The sequence below is a fragment of the Falco naumanni genome, chromosome 15, assembly GCF_017639655.2.
Source record: "Falco naumanni isolate bFalNau1 chromosome 15, bFalNau1.pat, whole genome shotgun sequence".
Classification (NCBI taxonomy): domain Eukaryota; kingdom Metazoa; phylum Chordata; class Aves; order Falconiformes; family Falconidae; genus Falco; species Falco naumanni.
The window spans coordinates 10,917,135-10,939,238 of NC_054068.1; the positions used below are offsets into that span (position 1 = coordinate 10,917,135).

At 40.9% G+C, this 22,104-nt stretch overlaps 1 protein-coding gene across 2 annotated transcripts in view; it reads left to right on the forward strand.

Annotated features, from left to right (window-relative positions):
* Positions 1 to 113: 113 nt before the first annotated feature.
* Positions 114 to 22,104, forward strand: part of GARRE1 (granule associated Rac and RHOG effector 1) — a 62,235-nt gene continuing 40,244 nt past the window's right edge. The window contains exons 1-2 of one of the 2 annotated variants that reach the window (XM_040615319.1): positions 146 to 197; positions 1,661 to 1,755. The gene's annotated coding sequence lies outside the window, so the exon portion shown is untranslated. Of the gene's footprint in view, positions 198 to 1,660; positions 1,756 to 22,104 lie in introns of both variants that reach the window. The other variant, XM_040615320.1, reaches the window with a different exon arrangement.

The following is a 22,104-nucleotide window of genomic DNA, read 5'->3' on the forward strand; positions in this document are numbered from 1 at the left end:
GCGCGGCCCGCCGCCCCCTGCCCTCCCCTCAGCCCTCCGCCGGCGGCCGCCCGCCCTCTCCCGCCTTCCCCTTCCCGCTGTCACTCGCGGCTCCGCCCGCCCCCTGGCCCGGCCCCTCCCCGGCGCCCGCGGAGCAGCCGCCGTTTCCGGAGTACACAGAGCGGGGCTGGCCGCGCGGCGGGGGCTGTCGCGGGCAGGTGAGTGAGCGCCGCCGCCGAGCCCCCGCTCCCGCCGGCGTCCCCCCGGCCCACGGCGCGGGCTGTCCCCGGCCGCTGCCCGCGGGCGGCTCGGCGGCAGCCCCGCAGCCCGGCCGGCGGGGCCCTGGCGGTGCGAGGCAGGCACCGGGCTGGCATGGACGGCGTTACCGCCGCTCCTCCCTCCCCGGGCGCCGAGGCGGGGGGGCGGACGGGGCGCGAGGGAGGGCAGCTCGGCGTCCGGCGGCCGCGCGGGGGAAGCCCCCTGGGCCGCGGCGGGGGGCGCTGGCAGGGGCCGGGGTTGGGAGGAGCCCCGGGCGGGGGGAAGGCGGCGGCGGTGCCCCGGGGCGCGGCCCGGGGGTTGTCGCCGCGCTCCCTCGGCGGGGCCGGGCCGCCCCTGTGGCGGCGGGGCAGCCTCGGCACGGCGCGGGCGCGCAGCCCGGGGCGGTGGCGAGGCTGCGGCCGCCCCTTCCCGCTGCCGTGACCCGTGTGCGGGCAGCCCGGGGAGCGCGGCGGGGGCTGGGACTGCGCCTGCGGGAATTCCTGCGCACCTTCCTGCTAAATAGTGACCCAGGGCCGCCCGGGGCGCCAGCCTGCCCCGGCCCGGCAGCGAGACCCCGCCGCGGGGGCCTCGCTTCAGGGCGGGGCGGCCCGGCCGGGCGCCGCCAACCCCGGTGTCGGGCGGTCCCGCTGGCCGTGCGGGCCTGCCGGGCGGTGCCGGTGGGACCTGCCCCTCGGCAGGGCTGTAGCGTCGGCCTCAGGAGAGCGCACCTCGCCGCCGCGCCTGCCCCGGGCTTGCTTCGCGCCCCCGGCCCGCAGGCCTGCGGGCGGGAGCGCCTCGGGCTGGGCGGCCGCTGCGGTGAGCTGTGCTGGTGCGGATCCTTCACCTGGTGCTGGCTGGAAGTGCTGGTTGTTGGTACAGAGCGTTTTACTACGTTGTTGTGCATATAGTAACCATAAGCGGGAGGGGATAACTCGTTTTGGGCTGTAGCTTAAAACTTTACTAATATATCTCTGCTTCTCCTTGCTTGAGGGGGTTTTACGCTCTGGGTGGAAAGGGTATGGTGCAGGTATATATTTGTCAGGTGGATGTTGGCTTAGAAATTTGAAGGAAGTTGAGAGACCTTGTTTGTTTGTTTTACATGAGATCGTAAACCTTGTTGCAGGTATAAATCAGCCATGATGATGATGATTATTGGTTTTATAGAGGAACAGATGTCTCCGTGTCTTGAAGGGTGGCACACACTGGCTGTGTGTAGCCGCCATGAGCTGCGTGGCCTCTCAGAGTCCGCGGCTCCGGAGGCAAAAGGTGGAGGCTGGGTTCCCAAAATGGCACCTCGTTTTGTAACAGCCCCTGTGGCTGTTAGTCAGTCTCAAATCTGGAGCTTGGGGGAGAGGTTGCTGTGGATTTTAAGGCCGCTGTTTCGCCATGTTGTTGTATTTTCTCGGCCCTTGCTGTCTTGCAGAGGGGTGGTGGTGCTCTTGAAGAGCTCTTGTCTTCCATGGGCAACAGGGCAGCTGAAGCTCCTACAGTACACTCCGCTTCCCTCACCTTTCTGAGGTACGTGATACGTGTTGTGTAGCTCCCAGCCGTATGAAGGTTTTGGTATGCAGCTCACAGGATCAGGAGCGTTGGCCAGTCCTGGTATGTGCACAGGTGCTCTTTGTGTATCATGGGTATCAGCGTGATTTTGCATTTGGCTGGAGTCTTCTACCAGGCAGCATTTCTACAGTAGATAAGCTGGACCCTTCTTCTGTGCTGTTTTTCCAAGTTGAAGACTTGTATAAGGTTTCGTTTTCTTGTTTTATTTTCGGTTCCGTACTTATCCTCCTAAAAAAGGAGGACTTTCTAAGTACTTAATCGGTGGTTGTGAAGAAGGTGTATTTCAGACCAACATACGCATTTCTGGTGCTTCATGGAACCTTTGGGGTGTGAGGAGCCAGGCTGGAAGCGGCATGGAACTTCTGCTTCCTATGCATCTTGCGGTGCTGCTTCCTAGGTCAGCGTAAGGCATAGATCCTTTGTTGGTGTTTTCTCATTCTAAATCAGGAGTTATTCAGGGGTGTTAGGAAACTACAAATAATGCATACAGGGAATATTTTTCTAGTGGAAGGTCTTTTCTGAGAGTGAAATTTGATCAGCAGGTAAGTAATCCTTCATACAAAGTAATATGAAAATATCTGCTACAGATGTTTAAAGCGAAGTCTAGGTTTCTTCCACTTCTTAGGCAGCAACTTGTATTTGATCACTTGAATCTTTTTCCACTTGAACCTTATTTTTCTGTGCGGTATTTTTCCCTGCTGTCTCCAATCTGAGAGCTTTTTTCCCCTACTTCTTCCCATGATTTATTATTTTTCAGTATCTCTTCTTCCCCAGCATACAAATGATAGCCAGTTTTTTCTTTGCAGCAAATCAGCTGTATTTTTGCTGTCTTATAAGTTTTAAGTAAGCTTTCCTTTATACCCTGAATTGACTGTAGTTTTAAGTGCTGCCACTTGCCTCTCGTTGCTCAAACCAGGATTGTGTCAAGAGAAATTGTGCTGCTGCTTTTGTTTATATACTAGTACTGTAATAGGAAAAGACTTGTTCTTGGTACAATGAATGCTGGTACACCAGAAATCCTGCTAATGATAGTGATTAATGGGTGCTGCTCAAAATAGCTATCACTGCTGATATGACTAATTGTGCCGTATGAAAAGAGCTCCTTTATTTCCAGTAATTTCAAGGTGTTTCTACAGTTTGAGAGACATGCCTGATCTGTGCAGACAGATAATGCACAGTGAAATGCAGAACTTGCAGTGAAGTATGGCAATTCTTTAAGAGCTTGCTGCTGCACTGCAAAGCCACTTGGGGCTGAAAATGAAGAGTATCATCTTGTGGTTACTGTAGGTAGAATATTATTACTGGAGTTGGATGTTAGCCAGAGCAACACCCTGCATGTTGCAAACAATGCCAGGGTATTGTTAGTAACTATAGAAGGGGTTTTGTATCATACATGAAAGATGACATTTCCAGCAGCATGGGTAACCTCATCACAAAACATTGTGCTGGGGCTGGCTCAGAGGGCAACTGGCCCTGCTAGGTTTGGCAAAATCTGCATTATAATCGCACTGGTCCTCCTAGAGCTTGGTGATATGTCTGGATTAGTATTTCTTAACCTTTGTTGGCCTTTGGGTAACAACAATTTATTAGTAACGTGCCGTGAGCAATCTTGTGCTCTCCAGGCAGTATCGTATTCCAGGTTCTGTTTAGATTTTGTATGTTTGGTGTTTGAAAGAAGCGCTGGAAGCTTGTATGGGGACTGCAGATCTAAACCATAGAAGGTGCTGTTTCTTGATATCTGTGAAATCTGAAGTTCTGCCTGGTAGGATGAAAAAAATATTTTGGAAGTTAAGTAGAATTTGTTAAAGATGGACTCCAAACTCGCTAAGAAAAAGCTACTAGTAGTTGTGTTTCGTTGTGCCTCTGGCTTTGTGTGGGTTTCTCTCTTCTGCTGTTTGTGTACCTCAAGATATTTTTATGGCAGGAGGCGTTTAGACGTTCACTCCTTCTGCCTCCAAAGAAACTGTTAGGGTGTGTGTGTGGGGAGTTGGAGGCATTTGTTTCATGAATACTGCTTTGCAGGTTAATTGCTGATTTGGTCTGATACGATCCCAGTCTTCCAGTGTTCTGTGAATAAACTGTTTTGGTCCAGTCCTTGAATTCTGCCAAAAAGAGTAATTAAAAAAAAAGAAATAATTTTTTCCTATGAAACTTCAAAAATATGATATTGGTGTTAATGAGGTGTGTTTCACTTTGAAGTGCTCTAATGTAGACAAGACATTATTTTGAGAACTGTGGTCTTGAATTTTGTTTTACTCTGCTGTAATTAATGAAGATTAATGCATTGATTATTTAAGATAAATTTCGGGGGATTTATCTGTGTGGTTCTACTAAGGCCATAAACTTGGCATAAGGCAAACCATCTTCTAGGGACCTGGTTTGCAGCATCCTTAAAGTACAAGGAAAAGAGGGGTGGGTGTGTGGGAAACAGCAGAATAGAGGGTCTGGAAATGCTGGTTAAACTTTGAAGAATGAAAGAAAAGGGCTGAAGAGGGGAATGCGAAGTACTCCAGTGTGGCTGGGGGAATCCTGAGGTGTCTGTTAGCGCAGAGCAGAATGGGTATTATTTGAGGTGGGAGTAACTGGGGCTTTGTGAGGCTTTCAGGCATCTTCAAGAGCCTTTATAGCAAGTCAGACATTTTTCCAGCTGTGGTATTGCATACCATCGGTGGTACATTGGTTTCAGTCTACTGATAACGTATGGCAGTTTATCAGGGCAGGCACCTATTACAACTCTTCATTAAAACTTTCCAGGTTTCAAGTGGGATGTACTAGAGCTTTGCTTTGAAGAACTGTTCTCATGAAGGAAGTAAGTACTCTCCCTTCTAAGGAAAGCCCTCACAGGAGAACATGGTAGCACTAGTAGATAGAATTGTTGCTGTATTGGCTAAAAAGCAAAACATAAATTTACAAAGTTTTTGCTGTAAAGTAGCTGTCCATGTTAAAATCATTTTTTACCTTGTGTGTTTTTACTGTTAGACTCACAGCAGAGAAAATAATTTCTGACAAAACATACAACACCTTCCTAAATAGTGACAAATTCCTGCCTATGTTTTTAGTAAAATTTTCTCCTTGAAATGACTGATGCATAATTTGTTATAGGCTAGGTAGATTTTCATTGTCCTGCAACATAGCTCTACTCCTTTGTGGTCTTTTGTTTCTTACTTTTCTAAGTGTTTTCTGCTTTATCAAGTGGTTAGGGTTTTCTGGTCGATGTGATTCTCTGTTTTGTTTTATCTGGTCATGTTTCAGTGGGGTACTTGTCAGATACTAATGTTTTGTGGTAAGCATTCTGTCCAATAGCATTGCAAAAGACGGATTATTTGGGAAATTTCAACAGGAGGATCTCTCAATCACCTTGTCAGCCTCCCCTTCTCAGGTTTAGGTGTTCTGTTTTTGTTCTTTCCTCACACTATGTGTGTGTTGGTTAGAAAGTTATAACACGTCAACTGGTTGTTTAGTAACAGTGTTTTAGGCGTGATCAGTTGTGCACTCAAAGTTGACATTTAAGTGGTACTGTCCAGTTATGGAAAACTCCTTACAGGCTCTATGCAGTCTACTGTGCAATCTGGGAACCGAACAAAACTCCTCAACTTAAAGTTTCTGAACGTAAGGGAAAGTTTATTTCCCTTGGTAGAAATAATATTTAACTTTGATTCTTTAGAGCTTTTTTCTAACATGCTGTGTTTTGGGAACTGTAAAGCAATGTATGGAATGTTTTGTAGAGGAGAAAGTAGGAGAAGACTAGGAAGGAAGGACTGTGATGGACCTTTTGTCCACTTGTTCTCAGGCATCCCTAGTGTGATTCATTTGTGTGAGAGTTAGCTAGCCACGAAATGTATCATTAATCCTCTCAGTAACTGAGTGTTTTTATTTTCCCAAGTAGATTGCCTCACTGTGATAACTTGGTATGTTTGTGAGTTTCTGGATGGTGTTGGGAATTCCTCTGGATTTACTGGGGTAAAACTAGATACTTTGAAGCATGTCCACATGATCTGTCTGATACCAGGATATTCAGAGCAATGTTTTTAGGTTGTGGGGTTTTTTTAGTGACAGATGAACTTATGGTCTTCTGTACAGATTACAGAACTTGGCTGATTGTGTCTTAGAAGAGCAGTTTGAGTCCAAGCATGAGAGCTTCCTCAGAGAGAGATAAAGCACCTGAATGTCTACAGCTCACATTCCAGAAGAATCTGGAGATCTTTTAAGTGTTGCTTCCTAGGAGTCTGAAGTACAAAGTAACATTTTAAAAAGTTCCGTAAAAATACTGGAAGCTGGCAATCTCATCCTGAAGAAGCTAGACACTCTTTTTACGTGGCCTAGCATTATGACAGAAATGCTGAAAACCAGTGAAAGCTGTAGTGACTAGGAAGGACAGACACAGAAACACTCTTCTTGTTGAAAGAACTTTTTTGTGTCTGCATTCTCACAGCTTGGGTAAAAGACTGAGTATCACAGGGGAAAGATCACTTCGGGTAAATGTAATTCTATGTCAGACTCCAGAAGATTTGAGGAACATAATCTTTCTGTTGAGTATTTCAAAATTTTTCTCAGAATGCTATTTGCAAGTCCTGCACCAGATGGTATTATGTAGAAGGAGGAAGAGGCTACCTAAAAATTTCATTCTTCCAGATCCGTATGTTCTTCTGCATGCATCTTGCAGTGTAAATTCAATGTAGAGTGAGTTAGTCATCTCCAAATGCTCAGAAGAAACCACATTTGTCAAATGAAAGTAAAAATGAATGCAGGTTTTCATCATTAAAGGAACCTATGTTTAGTAAAAGACGGATAGATCTTGAGAACAGGAGATTTTTTTTGGCAGAAGGGAAGAATAGCTATATTGCCTGCTGTTGAGTGGTCTGCAGTTCTTTGTCTAAGCAGGAATTGAAAGTCAGGTGATGTAGAATAGTGTTAAAATAAAACTGCAAATACGTTGTTAGGAATCCAACTTCATTAGTATATGTTTCATAGCTCCATAATAAACTTTATGTAGCCTCTTACCAAAGACATAGTTAGGTATTTGTGTTTTTTTGGCTGAGCAACATAGTTCACAAATATTTAAATAATAAGGTAATAAGTTATACCCTGTTTACTACAAGAGATGAACATTTACAGCAGATGATGTAGTCAAGAACTTTAATATGGTGCTGAAAAATAGGTCTACTGCTAAATATGCATGTATCATTTAGAAAAGATAAAACCTTTCTTTTATTAAATAAAAAGCAAAAGAGAATGGGAAAAAAGTGTAAGATTTGGTAGTGATTGGAATTTTGTTTTACTGAGTTTTATTCTGAGTCGTGCAAATGAAATAGTTGAGACTGCCAGGTTGCTGCTGTTGTCAGCAGGAAAGCAGAGGTTTGAGTGGATACTTGTACATTCTTCACTGTACGGAGAGCCAAGTGGGTGTACTTTAACTCAGTGGAGTACAAATAAATTGTCTTAACAGCGTAGATACACAAGTTATGATACAAGCAAGGGTAAGGTTTTGGTAGTGTTGTAACTTGCGCTTCTGTTGTAGCTACTTTTGAAAAGAGGTTGCTGAAATTTGTGTATAGAAGAGCAGGATAGGTTAACTAAAAATTAAATTTCCTAAATTAATGCAAGTGTAAGTGGACTTTAATTCTGTGGCTTATTTTTCTTAGACTTCCATGCTGATTGAAACTGTATGAGGCGTGTAAGGAAATGCCAATTATTAGAAAAAAACCCTGAGAAAAAAGGAGCATCTATACTGTTACGGGGAATATTCTTGGTTCTGTATTAAAATGTTGGAAGAGCCCTTACTCAGAGCTTCCAGTCTTTCTGTCTGTCTTGTGTTGCTTTTGGGAAGAGAATGAAAATGTTTTCTCTCAAGCAATCCTATTAGATCTCATAATAAACTTCTTTGTTTAAAGATTGCAATGATTTCCAGGGCAACAGATTGTGATGTCGAATTCAGCCCTTTGACCTCATTTCAGGTCCAAAGAAGAGTGAGTATTTTAAAGTTTTAAACAAGTTATTTTGTAATAGCAAACTTCATATAAAATTTGGCCATGAATTTAATGTGAGTTTGTTCACAAGTTGACCTTAGCAAAGGTATTATGCAGATCCAAGTTATCCCTAATTTAAATGTGAGCTTTCATACAATATTTGGTCTTAACACTGAAAAAGTAATTTGCGTTGTGGGACAGCATATTAGTTTGGCAGTGTTTGGTCAAGTGTACTTACTGCTTTGTCCGTGTGGAAGAGTGGTACCTCTGACCTGTGCTATTTTGAAATTAATCTGTTGCTTGGGTTTGTGGTTAAAAAAAGATCCTGAGCTGGTTGAGTGAAATCTATTGCTCTGCAGATGTTGCTGGATATGAAATCTGTTGAAAACCACTAATGATACATTTTTTGTTTTTATATAGGAATGTTACATTTTTGTGGTGATGGATTGGTATGATAGAGTAAATCTGTAGTTGACACACAAGATTTAGGGAAATGTTTTTTGGGAGAAGTGCGTTTTCTTCCTTTGAAGACACAGCAGGAAAGGAGGTTTTTTCTTTGCCTCTTTTTTTTTTTTCCATTTTAGTTTCTAGAACAGTTGAGTTTTAGAAGGCTTGACTAGGATTGTCTGATACAGTTGGACAAATGAACCAGACCATGATTTGCCTCTTAATTATGTTTCCCCTGGACATGTATTAAAAGATTCTAGCTCCTCTCTCACTCTGCCTTCTCTTACCATATCACGGTGACCGTGCTGGCTGCAGAGCTCCCTTTCAAATCATAGATGCTGTCTTTTAAGCATCAGGAGGTGTTTGTCACTGAATCCCTAGCGCTATTTAATTTGTTGCTGGGCGGATGTCGGAGAGTTACTACTCTAAAACCTTCCGTGGTGTCTTTGATTCTGGACACTTTTCTGAGGAGTGTGCTTGAATCAGACATGTTGTTGGATTGAATACTGGGTTTGTGAATTGCTGTGGCTACAGGTACCAGAGTTCATGATTGAATATCTCCTCTGGCTTTAGAGGTACAATATATTACGTTTAATTTTTTCTTGAAGAGCTGCACAGAGCTTGTTGCTTGTTCGATACATTGCCACCTAGGGGTTTTGTGACAATTTAGCGTGTCTTTAAAACTTCACGTCAATTTCTGAGGAAATATGTATAGATTAGCATGTTGCTGTTGGTCTCTTCAGAATTGCCTGCTTTTACCCTCTTATTCATTGTTCTGTGTTTAAACGCGTGCTTCTCCATCCTTTGAACTTTGGGAGGTATTCATGGAAAATGTCTGCCTAGCCTGCTTTCTCTTGTGTTTCAACACCTTTTGCTATGTGTTTGTTCCACTTGAAAGGCGTTCCTGATCCTCAACTTTGTACGTTGTGATAGATGAAGACTACTGCTAAAATGACTGACAAAACTTGCCATGATGCTAAGTTGTGGTTTGTTTGTGCTTTTTTCCTGAGACATTCACTTTTTTTGGCTTTTTCAGCTTCACAGTACAGCCAGTAGATGCTTTTCTCTGTCTGATACAGCATGTTGTTACTGATATTTTAAGTTGCATCCTGAAATAGGAGAAAATTACGTATTTCGGTCAGTGACTTTCTGCTAAAAGTTGTCTATATTTTATTCTGAAATTGGTTTAACACTAATGAGGCTGTTTCTTTCAAAAAATTCTTGTGGTTTCAGGGAAATAATATATTGTCTTCCTTGCATATGCTATTTGATATATTCTGTTCCGGAGTGCAGGTTGCTCATCTCTGCTGTGTTGGGTTGTTTTTTACTGCACGTTAAATCATACATCAAGAAAAACAAGGGTAAGTATAGTTTATGAAATGTTCTACACTACATAATTAATACACTACATAATTTTAACTTAAGGTTCTGTAAGTGATACAGTCCTCATAATTACAAGCATAGATAGGAAGGTATGCTGTATTGTGATCCCATTGTTCAGTGTGTTGAGGAATAAATTATAATATGAATGCAAGGCATCTTGCATGCTATGTCTAAGCTAAATATTTTTCTTTAAAATGAATCCTGATGTTAGCAAACTGAAGCTGGTGTAATTTGGAACAGTAGACTTGGGGCAAATATTGTGCAACTAGGTATGTGTGAATACTGATTATGGTGCTTGGTATCATGTGAAAAACATGACTGTGCCTCAAAGCGCTGTTGACTTTGGACTTCTTATCCCTTATTTAGCTGTCTCTAAAGGTTTGTATTGTGAGGGTGTTTGGTTTTTTTCTTCTTTTTACATCACACCATTGACTGAAAGACCTGTAATTCATTGGCTTTCACTTCCCATGCACTGTCACAGGCAGATAGCATTTTCGCCAAAAGACAGTGTTGTGGGGGACAGTATTCCATCTGAAATAGTCCAAACCTGGTGATCCCAGAAGACCCACTTAATATATTCTAAAAAAAGCAGGGAATAGTAATTGCAGATATAGAATATCCCTCAGAGAGGGGAAGCATTTGACAAGTTGACTTACATACCAGTACAGGTCCTCAAATGCAAGATTTGTCTTAGAACAACAGTTGTGTATTCCAGCACAGATAAGACCACCTGTATCTTTTTGGTAAGAGCCAGCATTTTCATAAGTAATACTTTGAAAATGATGCTTTGTAGTTGATGTGAAGGGTTGCATTGTTTTTTGTTTTCACTGGTGGATTTTTTTTTTCTAAAACTGCTGCTTGTGTTTTTCCATATGGAAAGTATTGCCTCTGCTTGGGCTGGTGGTAAGCTGTAGGTTGTGTGGCAGGTACTTGTGGCTTACTTACTCACACTGGAATGACTTTCCTGCTTTCTTCTTTTCTTGTTTGTTTTCTCTGTTCAAAGATTTTGGTTTCTTTGTACATAACCTTCATATTGGAAGACTAGTAAGAAGCATAGCAAAGCAACTACTCATGGTCATGAACTCGATGAGTAATCATTGAGACTAAGTGTAATCTTCTGGAAATAACAAATAGTTAGGTAAAGACTTTTCATTCACTGATGAATAACAAAATTAAATTGGTATAAATGAGGATGAGGGGTATTTTTTTACAGCATTGACGTGTGGTAAAAACTTAGATGCCACAAGATTTTTTTCATTGGTGTTTTTTCATGAGTAGGTATGTTCCAGGGACTTACTAGTATAGATTGCTTAATATAACATCAAAATTGTTTTTATTAGTAGTAAGTGCCACTTCTGCGCAATAAAAATCCACTGTTTTGTCCAAAATCTGGACAAAGAAATGTCTGCATAAATTTGAAACATAGATTCCATTTAGAGGCAAAGAAATGCCAGCATAATCACCTGAAAAATATGAAAAGCAGCCTGTGGAATAATTATTATTCAATCTGGAATAGAAACATTAGCTATAAGAGGAGATAAGACTCCATTTTACAAGTGGCTACGCTGTTTAAAATGATTTGCTGATATCCATACAGCAACTCAAAAGGCAGCAGGATGCCTTACTAATAGCATTTGAGAGCCCTAAAATATAGTTTAATCTCAATTTTTAATATCATTAGATTGATACACTGTTAAGAAAACCATCAGTTTCATTGTCAAGCCCACAATCATTGAATTTTCTTATGCTGCTGAATCTCTCCTTTTCCCCCTGTGATGATTTTTGTTCCTACTGTTAATGCTTTTTTGCTGCTTTACACTTTAATTCACATTTAAAACTTTCCTGTTTGTGTGTATTACACAGTGAGGATTGGAATGTTACTGAAAGATGGGGAGAGAAATCTGCCATGCTGAAAATGTGAAAGATTTCCTGTTGTTCTAAACTCAGTTTGGTATGAGTGTTAGTGTCTGTGCAGCTGAAGCAGCACTTAAACTCTCCTGCAGCACAGAAATACGCAAGTGGTAGTTGAGGATAAAAAAATCCCTTGGTGTATCAAATAATACTCAGATTGTGGTTAGTCCCAGTTCTGACTTTAGAACACATTGTTCCTAATAAAATAATATGCGAAAAATGATGTGGTCTGCTGCAGCTGCATAATGTTGCTGGACATTTTGAAGGAAGGTGATTATTTTATTTCTAGAATGGAAATGTTGAGAAAATGACTCATTGAAATTCACTCCCTTAATAAAGGAGATCATATATTGTGTAATATGCATGTAACAGGTAGTTGTTAGGTGTATGGAGGAAATATCTATTTTGTTACTTGTAGATTAAAAAAAAATACATAAATACCTTAGTCTAAGGATGCTTGTCTAATACTGTGGTTTTTAAGCTTGCTGGAGTGAATCTAAAAGTAGGAACAAGAAATTGAGAATAGAACTGATGTTGAATTGAAAGCAAGACAGTAAGATATATTTTCAGTGTTCAAAATCTGCAGGTACCTACAGACTTGATATTATCATAGCTCTTTTGAAAAGAAGATGCAGAAAATAAATGTAGCATGCCTGTGTTAATTTGTTGTAGTGTTCCCTGAGAGATTTCTACAGATATATATTGTAGGCCTATGCAGAATATAGAAGTTGTAATTGCCTAATGGAGTAACTGTAGAAGTAGAGCAAGAGCCTCATGGAGCCTTGGAAAGAAGGAGTATTGTTAGTAGTAGGAACACCATTTTCTAGGCTTTTTCCATGTAATGCTTTGGAGAATAGGAATGGATGCAAAACCTTCCTGCAAAAGCATGTTAGCTGTTTTGTTTGATTGTGCAGTAGTGATTTGCACTTTCTGCTGCCATCAGTAATTCAGGAGCAGAATACACACAAGTTCAGGTTTTTGTCAGAGCTTGCCTAATGGGGAAAACATGAGGAAGAAGATGTATTGTCAGTAAATGGAGAACATAGTAAAGTGGAAGTTTGAGCCTTGGGGTCTAGGAGCAGGGTTTTTTCCAAACAGTTAAAATTGTTCTGTGGCGATCTCTTAGTGAGTGGTTTATCTTAGAAGCAGATGTAAGATTAATTTTTTGCCTAAGTAATAATTTTGCTTACCTCTCCTAGAGACATGTGTGGAAGGAGTTGTTTCCATAGTATTGATTATGGAGTAGTAGTAGTGGATGTCTTGTCCAAAATCAGGCTGAGCCACAGCCACAGTGTGAGTTCCACTGGGGCTGGAAGAACTTGAAAGAAGTGAATATATGGGAATGTCTTGGATGAGATTTGTGTCCAAGTAGAAGACCTCTGGCTGTGGTTCTTGGGAGGTGTTGATTACAGCAGCGTCTGGCTTCTTGGGGGAAGGTGGGTTTCATAGCAGGCTGCCCTGGCAGGGAAGCCACATGTGTGCTGGATGAGATGTGTTGTGGAAATTTGTTGCAGCTAGCAGACAGAAGGCACATGTTGTCTATTTTGGCCACTAATTTTATCTTAAATATAACGTTTACTAGATCATGTTAATATACTTAATATTTAAAATGGAATTGTTAAATTTAATTTTAAATTAATCTAGTAATTGCATTGTTAAATACCAAACAGAACAATTAACCATTAGGATGATTAGTGTTCATTTCTTTGTACTCCAGTACTGACAATAGTAGTAACAGTATTGCTGTTAGCACTCTGATGACTTCACCTGGTGATGCTGGTGGGCTGTAGGTGAAAATAATTATTTTTCAGAAATCCTTAGATTTCCTTTCAGAAACTTTAAAAAAATTGCTACATTTTCAGTGAGCTTAATTTTTTTTCCCAGGTGCTCATTGAGAAATTTGAATGTTTCATATGATCTGTTGTATGTTAAAAGGGTGGTTTTGACTTGGTAGAATGTTTATTGCATACTTTATACAAAATTAAGGCACAAATTACCATGCATTTTCAGCCTGCATCAGTGATTGTACTGCAGGAGCCCTTTCCCTGTGAAGTAAGGATTTTAAAATGGTGTCAAGTGTGGATTTACTTTGGTACATACTTGGTTTTCAGTCTATATGACTAATGACTAATATTCTTACATAACAAACCACCTATACTGTGTTCTCACTTAAAGATGGGAGTGGAAACAGTTCTGGAAAAGTAAAGACCTTAATACTGTCCTCAGTGAGGACTTTAGAATTGCTGCTGTAACATTCATACTAAAGGCAGAAACTGTGGGGAAAACATCTTCGGAATTGTATTTACATCAACAAGCAATATTATAGTAGCTATTTATGTATTTTATGGATGCAGCAGTAATAAAATGCTTAATGGATTTAATAAATTGAAATGGTTGGTTTGTTGGACAGTAGTGGTGTGATGCTCTTTTTCCGTTTGAATAACAATATCCTTTTGAAAACATATTTGTGAATATTTTCCTAGTGCTATGATGAATTTTTGTGGCTGTCATTCACTGACATGAGAATCTCAGTGAGGTTTCTTGAGATGTTTCTAGCCCTCATTTAGGGGTGGGGTGGAGAAGTTTTCAAATGTTGACCCTTAAGACTAAATGAAGTTACTATTCAAAATATGTTGTTACAGCATCCTTTTTTTGCTGAGGAAAAGGCAGTCCTGATTTGCAGTTATCATTTATGTTGACGGTGTAATTTTATTTATTTTTTTAAGTAAGGAAAAAGTATTATTACACCCCCAGTAGCAGCCTAGGCATGTATCATGTTGGGCTACACCTGATTGCACTGCACCTGTTACTGTGCTAACTTTTGCTTCATAGTATAAATTGGTCTGATACCTATATTGATAACTCTGGGCTTTACAATGTCTGTTTATTGTTTTCCAGTCCGTTTCAAAATCCAGCTCTGTTACCTTAAGTTCTCACACTTGTTTTTCTCTAATCTGATTTATGCTCGCTTACCTGCTTTTATTCTTAATTGCTAGAGGCTGTCCTCCCACTCACACTATTCAATTTCTGTAGAACTACCAATAAATTCAAATGATGGCCTGCTGAGCACGGGGAGAAAGCTAAAGGAGTGGGAGAAAGTAGAACAGACTAACAGCATCTACTAGAACTGCCTGCGTATACCAATGCCAAACAAGCTGTATTTATTTTAAAAAGCTGTATTTATTGTAAAACATGTTGATAATATATATACACACACACATATATATAAAAAAAAACCTTAACAAAACATGTGACATTGTCTTAGCTCAAGGATTATTCTCCCTTTCCTAACTTAGTTTGTGTGGTCAAGTTGTCCCATAACAGATTATGTCTAAAACATAATTCAGAAAGTGATTTTGTGAAGTACTAGGGGCAATTTCTTTGGTATTGACCTCCTAGACTGACTAATTTTCTGATTATTGATATGACTTTCTGTTGATTATAGTTGGCCTTATTTTGAAAGGCTAGCTGCTGACTTGGTATAAGCATTACAGTAAATATTTTGGGATGTGGATGTATTAGAATTGGCCTGTTTAACTTTCACTGTGTGTAAGTGAAGATACGCACTAATGCACAGTGACTAAATCAGTTCTTCTCTGCAGGGTAAGCACACAGCCGGCTGAACAGTGGCAGGCGTTCCCTCCACGCTCTGTGGGGATGTGTTTTCTGGGACTGAAATAGCTTGTTTTGGGGTAGGCAGAAGAGTGTTGGCATGTGGCTGATGAAAATGCAGACGTGTACGTGTAACTGTGCAGCTCTGAGAGGGCATGGCTGTGTCAGACTGGGACGCGTCCTGGAAACTTCTTGTTTTTCAGCACTTTGGAGACAGAAAAATATTTTTTCGTTCTTCAGGGAGCTGTTCTGTATCAAAGTGCTTTTGTGGGAGAATTTGTGCATGGAGGAACATTTTGCTTTAGCAGCTGTACAAATTTGGTATAATTGATAAAAATATGAAAGAGGGTTATGGATAGTGCTAATAATTAAAAGTATGAATTTTGACCACTGCCACTGTGGCCTAGATGGACATCTGATTCAGTAGACCACAGTTGTTTTGTGTAAGAAATGTTACAGAATTGATGACAAACAAATGTTGTTGCAAAAACCCAAAGAAGTTTAAGCAAAACCCTTCTCGTCTGATACCACCTATTTATGAGAAGACTTCCCTTTGAAATAAACCTCTGTAATATGTAAGACTTTAGCTTAATGTCCACAGATACTGTCCAAGTATCAGTAATTGCTGGAAGTTAATGCTTTGCTTTGCAAACTGCCCTGAAGTGCAGATCTGTTGTATTTTAAGGTCTTTATGTAAACCTTCTAACAAATAAAGTTGTTTCATTGCAATGCAATACTGGCAGTAGTATTGAAAACCTCTTTTTCAGGGGAGGTTTTTAAACCTATATTACCTAAATACTGTATGTTTCTAATGCTCTTAAAATAATGTAAAATTGTCCTAAACAAGAACCATATGGTTATAAATTCTGACGTACTCTGTGGGCTATCCTGACTATAGGAAGCGGAGTCTGCAGCATGGAGGATATTTAATTTAAAAAATTGGGATAAGGGTCGTGAATTGTATGCTAGAAATAGAAAATAAGATTAGAGGTTATGTTTCAGGCATGGAGCTGTCTCTTGGGGGGGGGGGGGGGGGGGAACAGAACAAGGTTACTTCAAGGTTTGGAGCCTGGTTGGGGGATGGGGAGAAGGAAGGAAATCCAACAGTGGCTAAAAATGGTGCCGGGGGTGGGGGGTTGTAGTAATATATTAAGTCGAAATTGCCAGGCGTTGCCTTGATGCTTATTGTTGTGTATTGTGGCCTTCTCCTGGTGCCAGATTAGTCATGGGCAGTGCTTGGTACTAGTGGGACAGTCCTGGCTGTCAGCATGCTCTCTGCACAGACAGTCCTGATGGCAAAAAGGTCGCGTGTTCTAAATCTAATACTTAAGAAATATATTTGAAAGGGGTCAGGCCAGATCTGTAATAGATGCATCAGCTGGTATTGAAATGTTGCATAAATGTATTTGGCATCTTTGCAGTGTCTTATGGCTGGCAGAACTTTATTGTGTCGCAATTTCTGCAGCAGAAAGCCCTTTCTCAACATGTTACTGGGAGGGAGTGTCAGCATGGCTTAAATCACCTAAACATTGTTTAATGTAAGCCTAGTCTTTCATGTTGATAATAATTTTTTAAGTATACTTAACACATCAGAAGGTACCACCTAAAATTTTAAATGTTTCTTTCCAGTCTTCATTAGTGAACAAAATTCAGCTCTGTTAATGAATATTGAGAGATACTGTTGCATGTACTTAATTGCTTATGAAGTTAGGATCTTCCACTGATTCATGTGTGTGGTATCTTGGACTGTTGGTACTAGGTGCTTCGGGGGGAACACATGTGAGTTTTCAGAAAGATCTAATAATAAAAGTTTAAACTTATGGTTTACATATGGATTTTGATTTCTACTGAATATATCAATCACATCATGTTAATTTTATGGATTAGAACATTACATCTGTTTCACCTTCAAGATTTATTATACTAACATAAATATCCCACTGTATCCTCTGCTAGGCAAAAAAAATTCTTGCACAACTTAATGCAGAAATTTTGGCACATAGTCTGGTGACAGATCATGCCCATGATGGAAGGCTTAGTTGTTTATATAAAACTATCAGTACTTATACTTTCAGGACATGGTAAGGTGATCTGACTTGAGTTTATATGTTAATTTTCAATTAAAAATTGATAATTTTATTGGGGAGTATTTGGCGAGTTCTCTGGGGAACAATTTATAACCTAAAACCAATGTATTTTTTTAAAGGAAAAACCACATTACATCAATCAAATCACATCAGTATTAATTCGAACGTCAATTTGACTGTTGTATGCCTTTGCGTGCTGTATACTTAATGTAGCAACTTAAAGCCGGAAGCTAGAAAAGCTATGCGTGCTGCTGAGACATGCCAGCAGAATTCCATGTATGCATTTGTTAGTAAGTAGCTCTTGTGTGAAGTTATTTATATTCCTTGGTAGTGTCTACACTAGATATAAAAAATGAGATTTATTTTCCAGATGTGTAGATTTATTGGTATTGAAAGACTATTGAACTTCATTTTTAAGTATTAACTCTGTTTTTAAAGAAGCAGGAAAAGAATAGTCTTAAGAAAAGCAAACGCTTTAATATTTTAATAAAAGGAAAATAACTTTAATCAAGCTAGTCTTCCTAGGAAGAACATGCAAAACCCAACTAATTAATGTATTTGAAAACCAGAAATTTCTTGCAGCTGTGTCAGTGTAAGGAGTGAATGGAGGAGACCTAGGATTGCTCTTGCATTCCTCAGCCTTCAGTCTGCCCCTTTTGGATTTTAAGTTGACCTGTGGACTATTTTGGCGTTTACATTGTGTGGATAAAAGACAACAAATTATTCTGTGGACTGAAATAGAAAGCAGGATTACTGAAGCAGCTAATAGAAAGCACTAGATACTGGCGTCTCAAAGATGTAAGTTGTTTGTGTTGTGCTGAAAGTGGGGTGATATTTGCTCTATTACAGGGGCTTGTTGAAGAAAAGCAAAAGGAGAATCCTTTTGACTTCAGTGCTTAGCTTGTGTTTGAACCAGTTAATGGCATTTGCAGAATATTGAGGAACTTGAGCAAGGATATTTTTTTTAGTTGTCTGCTGTGCAAAGCAGGCAGAACAACTAGATAAGTGCTAAGCTTTGGGTGTTCTTGAAGGGGAAGATGTTATAGTTGGCAAGATTTGGCTATATTTTTCCCTTTTCATTTGTATTAGAGATTTATAAACTGGAATGGTGCTACATTTGATCTTATAGCTAGTCATGTTTTGACCCCAACTATGCAGGATGAGTTAGTGGTGGTTTTAAAATCTCACCTCTATTTAATTAATAAATTCTGGTCTTGACGAGGAGGGGAATGCTGTGCCCAAGTCGCAAAACCAGCTTTTTTGCTTAGAAAACATGAGGAAAAGTTATGAAGTATGCGTGCTACTGTTTCTACCTTTTTAATCTTTATGATCTCAAATTACTTGTCACCACTGTTCCTTCATCAGCTACAGAAATTAGTTTTACATAATCTAATACATCAAAACCCATAGATTTGTTAGAAATAGAGCATTTTGACAGTTCCACAACTTTCCTGTTACAAAGACCTAGTTAAAGAATGATTTTTAGAATTAAGGTTAAAACTATTCAACTACTACTATTTGTGAAATTGCTGTTTACAGTAGTAGTATACAATGCATTTGGAGTATTATGTACACACTAGTCGTTGGTTTTGTTATAGGAAGGAGACAGTTATTCACACTGGGTTGCTCTGGTTTATTCATATCCTGTGACAGTGAATCAGATATTGCTGTCTGTATATAGTCTGAATTGCCAGCCAAATTTGAGCCCAAATATGGTAAACATAATTATGTTCATTTGCTGTAAAAATACATTCTCCTTAGTTTAACATTTTCATGATTACAGTTTTCTGATAATTCCATAATTTTCAACATGAGAGGGATATGAAAGGCCTAATCATCATGTCCCTCTCTTCAGTATAGAATATAGTTTGTTTTCCTGGGCAAAACTCCAGCTGTTCAGTGATGAATCTACTGCTACTCGAATACAGTAAGCCCATAAACCATTTGGAAAGTCTGTTCTGGGGAGTTGTGGTACAGAGACATGAATCTCTGTATTAGCTAGACGACAAAAAAGCTCGTGGCTGCAACTGTCATGAGACAGTAAGCGTATGTGCTGATGTCAGTTTTTCTGATATGTACTCCTGTTCCCTATTTTTAGAAATGAAATTAATATAATTTCAGAGTACTTGGTACTTTTCAAGTAGGAGACTTCCAATGAATGAGTTGGGGAGAAGGCAAACATTAAGATACATAAAGCTTCTGCTGTGTACTGAAGAGAATAAACATTAGTAAGTATTGGATTAGGTATTAATTTACGTCACAAAGAAATAGTATGGCAATATACTTACTAGATGTGAATAGTTTACAAGTGGAAATACATGCTAACAGTAGCCTCTTCATTTACATGAGTGGGTTAGGATTAGTGTATTTAATGCAACTAAACCACATTTGCAGGGCTTTTTCTTTTTTTTTCTTGTTAGTGTAGACAAGTTTTGAGCGAATGCTGTAGATGTATGCTCTGGCAAGTGTTGAGAATTCAGAAGAAGCATAGTAATTTGGGAAAGGAAAGATTGTTGGTGTTGAGTTACTGCAAATGTTTTGAAAGCTTTCATCATCCCTGCTGCAAACAGGCAATAAAGAAAAAAAAAATTCACATAAAGGCTTTACCGGATTTTCTGTACATAATCTGTCTTATGTTTCTAGTGCTCAAAACTTCCTTCTTCACAGAAGAGCTTTAAATGTGTAGATGATCTGTAATTTTCACCGCCTTGAAATACTACTGTCTAACACTACTAAAATAATTAAAATGTGTACTGAAGTTACTCTGAGTTTGGCTTTTCTTTTTCAAGTTGCATAGCATCACAAACAGTTAAAACAGTCTAGAAATCTGGCTTAGGGATATTTATTTCAGTGGGAAAATTCAAATGTGTATATGCTAATAGTGTGAGTACTGTGGCATTTATGAAATGTAGTATCCATGTTTGCAAGAGCAGCAAAATGGCTGGAAGCCTTGTCTAAAAGTTAACAGCTGATTTATTGATGAGAAAATGCTTCTGTTTCCAGAGCAGTTGTAAACACTATGTCATTGTGATTATACTGATTTCAGTGATCACTAAGTTGGAGTGACTAAGAAGGTATAAATGGCCATGCTGATTCAGACTTCAAAATTGATCCAACTCAACCTCCATGGGATAAAGAAGGGTATAAACATATACCTAGGAAAAGGCAAGAACAGAGTGAATTTGTGGGCTACGCTCATTTAAAACTGTCTTCAGCATTTTGCTACATATAGGATTTCCTGAGCCTGTGGTTAGTCTATTTAGTAAGCCAAATGAGCCCCGCTGGAAGAAAGAGCGATAAGGAGACCAGAACTGCACGCTAAATTTGAAGTGTGGGTAAACCATGGATTTATGCAGTGGCATAATTATGTTGCTGGCTTTCCCAACGCTGCTGCTCGCTTCCAGATTTCATTGCTAATAATTTGTCACATCAGATTGACTCTTCTGACTGTGCCATTCAGTATCAGGCTACATTTTAGCAAAAACAGTCAGTTGTAACACTAGATGATCTTCCTAAGCGGTAATGATCAGGCTAGAGCCCATCATTTTATATGTGAGACTACGTTGTTTTTCCATGTGTGAGTTGATAAATTTATCCGTAATGAATCTAGTCTCTTCTTTTAGCCCCTCAGTCCTGTACAGTTATGCCATTCTGTGTATGTGTGCGTGCGTGTATATATATATGTATACACACACACATATATAACTGCCAGTAGTATGATATGCCCAAATGCTTTGTACTGGTTTTGTGTGGAGGGCTGTGTTCGCGGGGGCACAGGGTGGCTTCTGTGGGAGGGTGCCAGCAGCTTCCCCCGTGCCCGATGGAGCCGATGCCAGCCGGCTCCCAGACGGACCCGCTGCTGGCCAAGGCCGAGCCCGGCAGCGACGCTGGCAGCGCCTCTGGGATAACGGGTTTCAAAAGGGGGAAAGTTCCTGCGCAAGAGCAGCTGCAGGGGCAGAGGGGAGGGAGCCCGTGGGAGAGCAACAGCCCTGCAGCCCCCCAGGCCAGGGCAGGAGGGGGCCGGGGGGGCTCCAGGCGCCGGAGCCCGTGGGGAAGCCCCCGGCGAGGCAGGCTGTGCCCCCAGCCCCGGGGGGTAACGGGGAGCAGACCCCCACCCGCAGCCCCTGGGACCCTAGGCTGGGGCCGGGGATGCCCGGAGGAGGCTGTGACCCGTGGGCAGTCAGGCTGGAGCAGCTCCTGGCGGGACCTGTGGCCCCATGGAGGAGCCCAGGCTGGGGCAGGGCTGCGGGCAGTGCTGGGGACCGCGCTGGAGCCGGCTGGGCCTGGGGGCTGCACCCCTAGGAGCGACCCAGGCCAGGGCAGGGTGTGAAGAACCACAGCTCATGGGAAGGACTCAGGTTGCAAAAGTTTGTGCAGGACTGTCCCCCGTGGGAGGGACCCTGTAGATAAAACTAATTTCCCTGAGCTGAGTCAGTTTTGCCTGTGATGGTAATTACCAAATGATCTCTCAATCTTTATTTTGACCCATGAAGCTTTCATGACACTTTCTCTCCCCTGTCTGGTTTAGGAGGGGGAGTGATAGAGTGACTTTGGGCACCTGGTGTCCAGCCAGGGTCAGCCCACCACAATGTTGTAGTATTTGACTTGGGTTCTTATTCTTGTTTGTCTTTTCAATTCTTGTTTAAGGCATGATGTGTTTGGGGCAATAAAAATTTCCTCAGAAACACCTAACTTTTGGAATATGGTGTATTGAAGGTAACATTTATAGAATGTATTTCAGTTATTAAGTATTTTTCCAAAGGGTGGGAGTTATTCCCATTTTGCTAGGTGCAGAAGCTTTTTATGCAGTATTTGGGTTCATGGACAAATAATTTTAAGCCAGTGGGAATAAAGCTCTGCATAGAGGCTTCTGATTCTTGATCTACACTGACTCAGCAGTA